At 41.7% G+C, this 12,813-nt stretch overlaps 1 long non-coding RNA gene across 1 annotated transcript; it reads left to right on the forward strand.

Annotated features, from left to right (window-relative positions):
- The first annotated feature begins 8,428 nt into the window (after positions 1-8,428).
- LOC139023786 (uncharacterized) lies at positions 8,429-11,866 on the forward strand. The gene is made up of 3 exons (XR_011474947.1): positions 8,429-8,668; positions 8,843-8,905; positions 11,451-11,866. It is a non-coding gene; the product is annotated as an uncharacterized lncRNA (long non-coding RNA).
- Positions 11,867-12,813: the final 947 nt, after the last annotated feature.

Here is a 12,813-nt window from a genome sequence, read left to right on the forward strand (position 1 = left end):
AAATTGCACCGTAAGTATCATGTGAGCTCACATTAGTTTATGTCACTGTGGTGGACTTAGAGGATGATGTTGTTGATGGGTTTGGAGCAGGGGAGACTATTCAGTTTGTAACAGGTATAATGTTGACGTGTGTCTCATGATGATTCATCTCCCCTACTCTTAACCCTCTAGTGCTGTACTTTTCTAATGTAGTTGTSGAACTTCAGGTCTCATTGTTGAGGCTGTTTGTTGTTGTAACTATCATCTCATGAATTGTCCATATATTTATAAACATATATTGTCCATATGTTTAGAAACAGATCATATCAGAATAATGAATGAAATGAAAGAATGAAAGGCTTACGATGAAGGATTGTGATGGAGAGAGGAGGGACCTCCACAACTACAGCATGGCTCCTCCAGCCGGCCGTGTCATTGCTTATCTTCTCTACTTATCTACATACAGTATGTGGTGCAAGGGAATCATTTGTTTTACTCTGTCATGATGCCTACTGTATGGTACTGTTGTAAAGTGTTGATGTGAAGTGTTGTTGAACCGCTTGCTGCAGTGAAGCGAGACCACCCTCTAAGATGGATGGCAGGTAGTCTAGGGGTTTTAAGAGCGTTGGACCAGTAACTGAAATGTCAATGGTTCGAATCCCCAAGCCAACGAGGTGAAAAATCTGTCGATGTCCCCTTGAGCAAGGTACTTAACCCTAATTGCTCCTGTAAGTCGCTCTGGATAAGAGCCTCTGCTGAATGACTAAAATGTCAATGTATTCAGACTGTTATTCAGTGTTACAGCACGTGATGTGTAAGTGTTTTGTCTGGTTGTGGAAAGATATGATTCATGTATTCTGTTGTTAAACATTTTACCCTCCATATTTCTGAACTGTACTTGATGCTCGTTTTGTATGCCATTAAATGTGCTGTGATGTTTTCAGACATAGTACACCAGTCAGTGATACAATATATTTCTATATATATTGGGATGTTTGAAAACAATTAAAGGCGTAGCATTTGCTTGATTTGTTTAGTCTCTTTCTTCTCCTCCAAGAGGATGACAATTTGTCTTTCTATTTGCAGGATCTGTAGATATATTGATCTCGCATAGTAAGTGGGGAAAATAGTGAATCAACACTTCAGACTGCAAAAGCTGTTTTAATCATTTATGCAAAAACAGATGAGTTTATGTCCCATCAACACAGAAGTATCAAGTGCAACTAGGAAAGTACATTTCCTGAAGGGGGATACCTAGTGTCGGATACATTTGTACTCGGTCTTGACTCGGTCTTGGACAGTGAGGACTCATAATTTATACCCAAGACCAGCCGAGACCAGCGGAGTAAAAAAAACTCATAATTATCAGTTTCCATTCAGTAAGCGCATAAAACCGCTTCGCCAGGCCAAATATATACACTCCTTTCTTGAAATATTAATACCTGCAGTCTTTATTTCTATTATAGACATGTTTGCGCAGTGACGAACCTATTGGACCTAAGCCTTCAGTGTGTGACAGGTTCGTGATGCTGAAAGGACAGCAACGGTAATAGCTGCGCACTCATGTAGGAGAGTGTACTTTTTGTAAAACACAAAGGGTTCGTGGTGTAGTGGAGGCTATGCGCAGGTATAAACCGTATACCCACTTTTTTGGAGGGGCATTGCATATGCTCACTTAATCCCCACTGACGCGTATAAAAGTAGTGTAGCGGAGGTATACGACTCATCAATTATGTAGTACAATAGAGAGAAAAAAATGCGCAAAGTAGCCTACAAAATCGCAAAGCACGTGGAATATATTCACATGAGCGCCTCCACACAGCCTAGTTTCAGCAGAATATCATCTGTACACCGCAAGAATGTGCAGCTCTCAACCGGTTTTGGCATGGAGCAGCTCACAGAAGAATGACATTGGTAGCCGGTAGGGTGGGTAGGAAAGACGTAATCTACCAGTAAATGCTAACTATGGCAACAATGGGTATGCAAACCAGGTATTGAACAGGTTTGGTCCGAGGTCTTGGTTAGTAGGCTATTTGTGATTCGCAATTCAGTCTTCATGACCTGTTTGCATCAGGGATGTAGATATGGGTGGACACAGGCCTATCCAACGGGGAACCAGGCCCACCCAATCAAATTGAGCAAAAACATAGGATTTTTCACACAGAATGCCTTTCTTTTGCTGGGTGGGCCATTTTGGAACTTGTTGACAAAATTAGAGTATACCCACTTCTCCAGGTACCACTACACCACTGCATAGGGCCGATGGAAAGACAGCAGTCACACACAGCATGATGTTAAAGGATAAGCAGTCCATTCACTCGGCCATAATGAGCCACTAGGTCCCAATCGTAAGAATACAAAAACACAACCATTAGGCTAAGCATTTCCTAATCGAAATGTACAACTACTACTTCCCATTGCAAAAAACATTTCACATTTAGCACACAAAGTAACCGGTGACCTAAACTTTAAATGCAACGATGTTTCACACACCAGTTATTTTCAAAGAGATGGCTAACAACAGCAAGCGCGCTGCAATAGAAAACACAGTTCCACTCACCAGATGATGATCATTTAAAACGTAACTTCTTATTGAAAGTTATTCTTGTAAAGGGAGACGCTAACAAATTAGCAACAACATCCTCTTTGATAACACCTGCTGCAGCAATTAAATCAGAACATCATTGAAAAGAATAATGTAATTCAAATTATTATTCTTATAATTATTTTATTCATCCTTAGCCCCTCTCAGAAAGCGTAGAAGGCCCTTATTGTTCCCCAGGTCAAGAGAAGTGAATAGGACAATAATATAAATTATAATTTATATTATAATTTGACCTGGCCTCCCCAATCACCCGACCTCAATCCAATTGAGATGGTTTGGGATGAGTTGGACCTCAGAATGAAGGAAAAGCAGCCAACAAGTGCTCAGCGTATGTGGGAACTCCTTCAAGACTGTTGGAAAAGTATTCCAGGTGAAGCTGGTTGAGAGAATGCTGTCATCAAGGCAAAGGGTGGCTACTTTGAAGAATCTAAAATATAAAATATTTTGATTTGTTTAACACTTTTTTAGTTACTACATGATTACATATGTGTTATTTCATAGTTCTGATGTCTTCACTATTATTCTACAATGTAGAAAATAGTGAAAATAAAGAAAAACCCTTGAAATAGTTGGTGTGTCCAAACTTTTGACTGGTACTGTATATTTCACTGCTGCTGACTATCAGGCAGGGAGCAGGTTGTTAGTGAGTGAGTGAGTGAGTGAGTGAGTGAGTGAGTGAGTGAGTGAGTGAGTGAGTGAGTGAGTGAGTGAGTGAGTGAGTGAGTGAGTGAATGAGTGAGTGAGTGAGTGAATGATGGAAAGGGGGAGAGCCGCAGGGGTGTGTGTGCGTTGAGAGAGTGCTGCAGCAGAGGCAGCTGAGTCAAGAAGACAGAGCAGCACTCGAACACGTTGTGACAACTTTTTACCATTTGTAGATAGGCTATTTAGAATGGTCATTCTAGAGACATCTTTTTTCCATAAAACATTTGAACGTGCTAGAACTGATATAACAGCGGCAGAGCCCATTCTGTTTAGAGCCACACTGTAATAGGAGTCTTCGTCCTCCTCATCTGAGGAGTAGGAAATGTCGGACCAAGATGCAGCGTGGTGAGTATTCATATGTATTTCGAATACTTTTAAGAAAGAACAAAACAATAAACAAACGAAATAAACGAAGACGCTACAGTCCCGAAATAGGGAACACACGAACATGAACAACATAACAGGAACAATCACCCACAACCCACAATGACAAAACAGGCTACCTAAATATGGCTCCCAATCAGAGACAATGACAAACACCTGCCTCTGATTGAGAACCATATCAGGCCAAACGAAAACCCCACATAGAAACACAACACATAGAACCCACCCAACTCACGCCCTGACCAACTAAAAACAAAGAAAATACAAAAGAACTAGGGTCAGAACGTGACACAAACCTATTTAGCTATTTAAAAAATCCTGTTTTGCACGTTATTTTGGAATTAATACGTGTCACATATCAGTTTGCAAACGATGTAAAGATTTTTTTTTGCTGCATACAAACATGGTCCTTTTTTGTTTTCTTGAGTAAGGTAGCTCCAAAATGCAGGTGTTTCAGCCTTGCTCTGCTTTCTGTGGTGGAGGGGCAGCCAGGTGAAAATACAGAGCGTAGGGGTTGGTAATGTTCTCTAGTTGCGTCGTGATTGGCTCAGTTCTCTGTCACTCATGGGGACACTACGTCACTGCATAATCTACAGGGAGAGCTCGAAAATTCAAGCCCCTTGGGTGCTGCCATAGATTTACATTAGAAGTGRCCATCTAAGAAGGCTCAAGGTCATTGGCCACAGATAAAATGACGTCAAATCATGTTATATGTACCGTAGTTTTAATTGGACTGATCATGTCAACATCATACTTTCAAAATCTTAGCCAGCAGTCAACATCATAAATCAAGTCGACAATCTASTACCAAATCCTTTTCAATCCTTGTCAAATGAAGATCAATTATGAAGAGAAATTATAGATAGAATGTAGAGGTGCTCATCAGCCATTGTACATAAACATTAATCCAATAAAATGTTATTGGTCACATACACATGGTTAGCAGATGTTAATGCGAGTGTAGCGAAATGCTTGTGCTTTTAGTTCCGACAGTGCAGTAATATCTAACAAGTAATCTAACAATTTCACAACAAATACCTAATACACACAAATCTAAAGGGATGGAATAAGAATATGTACATGGAAATATATGGATGAGCGATGACCGAGCGGAATAGGAAAGATGCAATTTATGGTATAAAATAAAGTATATACATATGAGTATGTAAGATATGTAAACATTATTAAAGTGGCATTATTAAAGTGACTAGTGATCCTAATATTAAAGTGGCCAATGATTTTGAGTCAGTATGTTGGCAGCAGCCCCTCAATGTTAATGATGGCTGTTTAACAGTCTGATGGCCTTGAGATAGAAGCTGTTTTTCAGTCTCTCAGGCCCAGCTTTGATGCATCTCTACTGACCTTGCCTTCAGGATGGTAGCGGTGTGAACAGGCAGTGGCTCAGGTGGTTGTTGTCCTTGATTATCGTTTTGGCCTTCCTGTGACATCGGGTGCTGTAGGTGTCCTGGAGGGCAGGTAGTTTGCCCCCAGTGATGCATTGTACAGACTGCACCACCCTCTGGAGAGCCTTGCGGTTGTGGGCGGTGCAGTTGCCGTACCAGGCGGTGATGCAGCCTGACAGGATGCTCTCAATTGTGCATCTGTAAAAGTTTTTGAGGGTTTCAGGTGACAAGACAAATTTCTTCAGCCTCCTGAGGTTGAAGAGGCGCTGTTGCAGTTTGTCCGTGATGTGTACGCCGAGGAACTTAAAACTTTCCACCTTCTCCATTGCTCTCCCTTCGATGTGGGTAGGGGGGTGCTCCCTCTGCTGTTTCCTGAAGACCATGATCATCTCCTTTTGTTTTGTTGACGTTGAGTGAGAGGTTGTTTTCCTGACACCACACTCRGAGTGCCCTCACTTCCTCCCTGTAGGCTGTCTTGTCGTTGTTGGTAATCAAGCCCACTACTGTTGCGTCATCTGCAAATTTGATGATTGAGTTGGAGGCGTGCATGGCCACGCAGTCATGGGTGAACAGGGAGTACAGGAGGCGGCTGAGAATGCACTCTTGTGGGGCCACAGTGTTGAGGATCAGCGAAGTGGAGGTGTCCTTCACCACCTGGGGCGGCCCGTCAGGAAGTCCAGGACCCAGTTGCACAGGGCGGGGTTCAGACCCAGGGCCTCGAGCTTAATAATGAGRTTGGAGGGTACTYTGYTGTTGAATGCTGAGCTGTAGTCAATGAACAGCATTCTTACATAGGTATTCCTSTTSTCCAGATGGGATAGGGCAGTGTGCAGTGRGATMGCGATGGTGATTGCAATGTCTGTGGATCTATTGGTGCGGTAAGCAAATTGAAGTGGGTCTAGGGTGGCAGGTAAGGTTGAGGTGATATGATCCTTGCCTTGTCTCTCAAAGCACTTCATGATGACAGAAGTGAGTGCTACGGGGTGATAGTAATTTAGTTATTTTGCCTTCTTTGCCTTCTTGGGTACAGGGACAATGGTGGCCATCTTGAAGCATGTGGGGACAGCAGACTGGGATAGGGAGCAATTGAATATGTCCGTAAACACACCAGCCAGCTCGTCTGCGCATGCTCTGAGGACGTGGCTAGGGATGCCTTCTGGGCCAGCAGCCTTGCGAGGGTTAACACGTTTAAATGTTTTACTCACGTCGGCCACAGAGAAGGAGGGGGGAGGGGGGCCACTTTATTATCCTCAAAGTGGGGTAAGAAGAAGAAGGTGTTTAGTTTGTCTGGAAGTGTGACGTCGGTGCCCGTGACGTGGCTGGTTTTCTTTTTGTAGTCCGGGATTTCCTGTAGACCCTGCCACGTACGTCTTGTGTCTGAGCGCTTTACCGACATTTTGCTTGTTTGATTGCCTTGCGGAGGGAATAACTACACTGTTTATTTTCAGCCATATTCCCAGACCTCTTTCCATTGTTAAATTCAATGGTTCGCGCTTTCAGTTTTGCGTCCATCCACGGTTTCTGGTTAGTGTAGGTTTTAATAGTCACAGTGGGTACAACATCCCCAATGCACTTCCTAATAAACTCTCTCACGAGTCAGCGTATAGATCAATGTTGTTCTCTGAGGCTGACTGGAACATTTCCCAGTCCACGTGATCAAAACAATCTTGAACGTTGATTCCGATTGGTCAGACCAGCGTTGAATGGTTCTAGTRACTGGTACATCCTGTTTGAGTTTCTTCCTATAAGACAGTAGGAGCAAGACGCCACRGTGGTCGTATTTGCCGAAGGGAGGGCGGGGGAGGGCTTTGTACTCATTGCGGAAGTTAGAGTAGCAGTGATCAAGTGTATTACCCCCGCGAGTACTACAATCAATATGCTGATAGAATTTAGGTAGCCTTGTTCTCAAATTTGCTTTGTTAAAATCCCCAGCTACAATAAATGCAGCCTCAGGATATATGGTTTCCAGTTTACATAGAGTCCAGTGAAGTTCCTTGAGGGCCGTCGTGGTGTCTGCTTGAGGGGGAATGTACACAGCTGTGATGATAACTGATGAGAATTCTCTTTGGAGTTAATATGGCCGGCATTTGATTGTAAGGAATTCTAGGTCGGGTGAGCAGAAGGACTTGAGTTCCTGTATGTTGTTATGATTACACCATGAGTCGTTAATCATGAAGCATACACCCCCACCCTTCCTCTTCCCAGAGAGATGTTTATCTCTGTCGGCGCAATGCATGGAGAAGCCCGGTGGCTGAACCGATTCCGACAACATATCCTGAGAGAGCCATGTTTCCGTGAAACAGAGGATGTTACAATCTCTGATGTCTGTCTGGAAGGCAAACCTTGCTCGACATTTGTCAACCTTGTTGTCAAGAGACTGGACATTGGCGAGTAGTATACTCGGGAGCAGTGGGCAATGTGCACATCTATGGAGCCTGACCAGGAGGCCGCTCCATCTGCCCCTTCTGCGGCGCCGTTGTTTTGGGTCGGCTTCTGGGATTAGATCCATTGTCCTGGGTGGTGGTCGAAACAGAGGATCCGCTTCGGGAAAGTCGTATTCCTGGTCATAATGTTGGTAAGTTGACGTCACTCTTATATCAAATAGTTCTTCCCGGCTGTATGTAATAACACTTAATATTTCCTGGGGTAACAAAATAAGAAATAATACATAAAAAAACGAAATACTGCATAGTTTCCTAAGGACTTGAAGCGAGACGACCATCTCTGTCAGCGCCATCCTACACATGTAAACGTGTGCGATTTATGATAAATGTACCTATGATCCCTCTCATGTAGGCTAACCTAATGATTATGTGGCTTAAAATTTGTCTTACATGACATTACCAGATTTTTATTTAGCCTAGCCCACATTAGCCTAACCTATGAATAAGCTGATTCTAATGTCAAATCTTAGGCCTTAGCTGCATTCAAAAGGGGTTTACAGTGATCGTTCAAATATACGTTTCCTATTTGTTGTCCTAGAAGCAGATAATAAACACCTTATTTAAGACAGAGCTCCCTAATGCGTGGAGGATTACAGTGTTTCCCCTAAGGCTATTAACTCCTCAGCATTCACATTGTCATGGTTAGAAGGGATCCAGGTTTTGCCAGAATTGACTATTCGTAGCAGGTTTAGGAGAAGTTATGCAGCAGGTTAGGAGAATAAACGTGGCAGGCTAGGAGAATTAGGTTAAGGTTAGGAAAAGGGTTAGCTAAAATGCAAAAAAAATATAAGATCACCTTTTGATGTAAAATTGACAAAAGCTGGATCCCATCTAGACATGACCCATTCACATGGTATTATATCCCTCTGGAGGAGATAGCCAGGACACATAATCTTATGAGAGACTGACACAGCAGGATGGGCTGCACTGCAGGCCGCTAGAAAGGCTACTGCTAGGCTACTACTCCGTATGAAGGAATGACAGCCAGATTGGGAATATAGCCTTACGTGCCAGTCTTCTATAGGCTCAGAATACACAAAACTAGAGAACGAGACTAAGAAAATAGTGACAGACTGTCTATCACTGACCAGATCAAGAGCAACCAGCAGATTTGGAGGAGCTCACACTACATGGAATCTCTTGTACTTCAGGTACTGTACTTGTGTCACTCTGTTTATGTTGTGCCATGATAAGAGCTAAGGCATAATCATTTATAGTGCTATCATTATCTACTATTGTCTTTGAATACTCTCAAATTATACTGTCCTCAAACATTTTCAATTACTTTTTGTTGTTTCCATCTTCCTGTTTGTTGTTTTTGACAGATCCCCATGTTGACTGGTTAGAAGGAGGACCATGCAGTGTGATGCCCTCTCTCTTCCCCTGGGGTAGGAACTATGTTTGCAACTAACTGTTATAGAGCCAAAGTAGAGCTACKCCATGCTACCCTCCTGCAGTACTTGACAGCATCAGGCAGGATATTCATGTCACAGGTAAGAAGGGGAGAGGAGGGAGTGTATGTGTTGGGTAAATTGCTGAAAGTGAAGTGTTGCGGTTTTTATTTTGTAATTTTTGGTACGTGCACGGAAAAGCAAAGTTTGAACTCACGTGATCAGTAGCCAACAACATGTTAATCAGTTGTTCTAATGTGTGGTTGTTTCCTCCCTTACAGAATCAATCATTAAACACAAAGAGCATTCTGTTCCCAGTCTTCTACTGAGCTGCTTTGCTTTGATAGAGTATGAAAAATATAAACAGTGACTGTTTTGTTTCAAGGTTGGTGGTAGATGAAATGATTGATAAATGAAAACTGGAAAGTGGAGTGGAAAGTGGATCATYATACTGATATCAACTGTATTCCCTCTGAATAAGGCAAAGGAAAACTGTAGTATTCTATATCATAAATAAAATGTGAGAAATCCTGTTTATATGAATAACACAATATAAATGGCATGTGGATTAGTCCAGAGTTTGTGTGTGTGTGTGTTTTATTTACTTTATTTAACCTTTATTTAACTAGGCAAGTCAGTTAAGAACAAATTCTTATGTACAATGACTGTGTGTGTGTGTGCGTGTGCGTGTGTGTGTGTACGTGCGTACGTCACTCACTGGCAGAAGTAGCATAATATCAGGACTCTGATCTCATATGGCAGGTGTCCACACATTAGCCACTCTTCTCTTCTTCAGATAATAATTGTTTTATTACTTTATGCTCTATGACTTAATCAACTTAGCTGTGACATTTAATAGTACTGGCATTAGTTGAAAACAAAGATAGCTGGTGTGGAAATGTGTGTTTTATTGTTCACTAGATCAATAGCCGTCTTCTCTCTGCGCTCTTCAAATCAAAAGTAGTTTTCCAAAGTGAGTTATAGAGGAAGGAGAGGGCAGGGAAAACAAAATGAAAGTGGGTTCCCAACACTTCTGACCTTTCTGCACCTCAGAGCCCCTCCAAAAATAGCATATTGATACGAATTCATCCAATGGTCAATTGAAATTAGGTCTAGAGTGAGGAAAAGCAATGTGTTCTGTAAGTGCTGTATGCAAATTATTGATCAAATGTGTTTGACGCAGCTTGTGACTAAATTCCAAATCTGTCTGTGAATGAACTTTTGTAAAGTTGAATATTCCAACTGCATGTTACACATTATCAGTGAGAAAATCTCTGAGCGCACTGAACAAAAATATAAACGTAAGGTGTTGGTCTCTGGTTTCACCAGCTAAAAGATCCCAGAAACATTCCATATGCACAAAAAGCTTATTTCTGTTCCATTTTTTTTTACATTCCTGTTAATGAATTGTTAGAGTGTTGGGCCAGTAACTGAAAGGTTGCTAGATCAAATCCCCGAGCTGACAAGGTAAAAATCTGTCGTTCTGCCCCTGAACAAGGTAGTTAACTCACTGTTCCTAGGCCGTCATTGTAAATAAGAATTTGTTCTTAACTGACTTGCCTAGTTAAATAAAGGTTAAATAAAAATTAAATAAAAATCGGAGATATCTACTGCAGCCTTCATCCTCCACATACAACACCTGTTCTGCCAGTCACATTCTGTTAAAGGTCCCCAAAGCACACACATCCCTGGGTCGCTCGTCTTTTCAGTTCGCTGCAGCTAGCGACTGGAACGAGCTGCAACAAACACTCAAACTGGACAGTTTTATCTTAATCTCTTAATTCAGACTCAATTATGGACACTTACTGACAGTTGTGGCTGCTTTGCGTGATGTATTGTTGTTTCTACCTTCTTGCCCTTTGTGCTGTTGTCTGTGCCCAATAATGTTTGTACCCTGTTTTATGCTGCTACCATGTTGTGCTGCTGCCATGTTGTGTTGCTACCATGTTGTTGTCATGTTGTGTGGCTACCATGCTGTGTTGTCATGTGTTGCTGCCATGCTATGTTGTTGTCTTAGGTCTCTCTTTATGTATTYTAGTGTAGTGTTGTCTCTCTCGTCGTGATGTGTGTTGTCCTATATTTTATTTCATTTATTTTTATTTTGAACCCCAGCCCCCTGTTCTTAACTGACTTGCCTAGTTAAATAAAGGGTTAATTTAAAAAATGTAATAAACATATCTGTATTCCCAGTCATGTGAAATCCTAAGATTAGAGCCTAATTAATTAATTTAAATTCACTGATTTCCTTATATGAACTGTAATTAAGTAAAATATTAAAAATTGTTCTATGTTACGTTTATATTTTTGTTCAGTATAAATCAAACAGTATGATTCAAATAAAACACATTTTATCGTACTTGGGGAAATGCAATATTTATTATGGCCCAGCTGAATGCATATTCTCATTAAATCGTTATAATGTTTTTAAACACAAAAGAATACAAGAGTTATAAAACAGTCTCTCATTTAGAAGTGGTTTGTCACATTCCACTGAGCTGGGTGTTGGTTTCTGTGAATGTTTAATCAAGTGTGTTCTCCACAGGAGCAGCGGAACAGCCTCAGTCACAATCAAAGAGAGACTAGCTGGCTGAGCTCAGAGGAACACGCTCAACACGTGGAGCTGAACGAAGAACTTATTAGTCACAGACTCAATGACACCAGGGACAGAACCCTCAGAAGAAGCATCTGTTAAAGAGCTCTAGAGAGCACATGGAAGACACAGCCACTGGAAACACTGAAGTCACTGTACAGAGCTCCATAGACAACACTAAAGAGAGCGAAACCACAACACCTGAGCTCCAAAGGGACCACCACTGCAGGATGGCTTCAACACCGTGACTGACTCTAGACCCTCTGGAGTTCCAACAGTACAGCTGGGAACCAGAGCTAAAGACCAGAATAATAGGATACTAAACTCATGTCTCAAAGCCATTATTATGTGGTTGTGTGTGTGGCTCTGTGTGTCATACTGTCGCCTCCTGGATAGGTAACTTCCTCGTTCTCCAAACAATTGTCTTTACATATATGTAACGGTTTGTTAATTAACTGTCGACTCAGATTTCATTAAATTAAAGTAGAAGCCATAGCTAAATTACGTATAAAGGTGTGCGTGAGAGATCGGCGGGTCTTTGAAAGGAAGTTCGAAATTACTGCTTTAGCTGCTCCTGAAATCCTGCCGTCAGCAAGAATAAAACCCTTAAAGTGCTTTGATTTTGGTGGTGTGGCACGAAAGACCCATCAGTTAAAAATGTCTGCACTTATTATTTTCCTGGTAGGGCGCGCGCTCCGGGGTAATGCGTAATGCCGCTGACTTTACGACATGGTGAAAACGCTGTATAGCAGGAATGGCCGTTTTCTAGAAGATGATAAAAACATGGTAACAATCACAATCACTGTTTTTAGCGTTTATAAATGATTGTTAAACCATACACATGAGGTGCGTGGGTGTATCTTATGTAGACCTACATGATTTTTGGTCCAACATGTAAATAGAAAAGTCCACAAAATCTTCAACAAAGGAGTGGGAAAGAGAGAGAGCTCGCATATAGATTGATCAAATATAATTTTTCTATATCGCATAACAATTAACTTAATTGTATATTCAGTTTTAACCATCTCAGGTAATAAGACATTTACATTGTTTTGTTCTCAATAGTAAAAATACTAATCGTTTGGTATTGGAATACAAGCGCTTGTTCTCGTTCAGGAGTGACTCTCGACCTACTCCCACATACTTTCTGGTCGCGATAGAAGAGTGGTTGGGCTTCCTTTCTCTCATACCTAGGTACAGAGGGGTTTCAACTGAACAACCGTTCCCACGCAGAGAACTGATCACGCAGTGGAAAAGGATGGCCGTCCACGCTGAGGGGCATCGTGGTATAGTGATTTCCTACTTGCTTATTCTG

The sequence above is a fragment of the Salvelinus sp. IW2-2015 genome, linkage group LG36 (genome assembly GCF_002910315.2).
Source record: "Salvelinus sp. IW2-2015 linkage group LG36, ASM291031v2, whole genome shotgun sequence".
In the NCBI taxonomy this organism is placed as follows: domain Eukaryota; kingdom Metazoa; phylum Chordata; class Actinopteri; order Salmoniformes; family Salmonidae; genus Salvelinus; species Salvelinus sp. IW2-2015.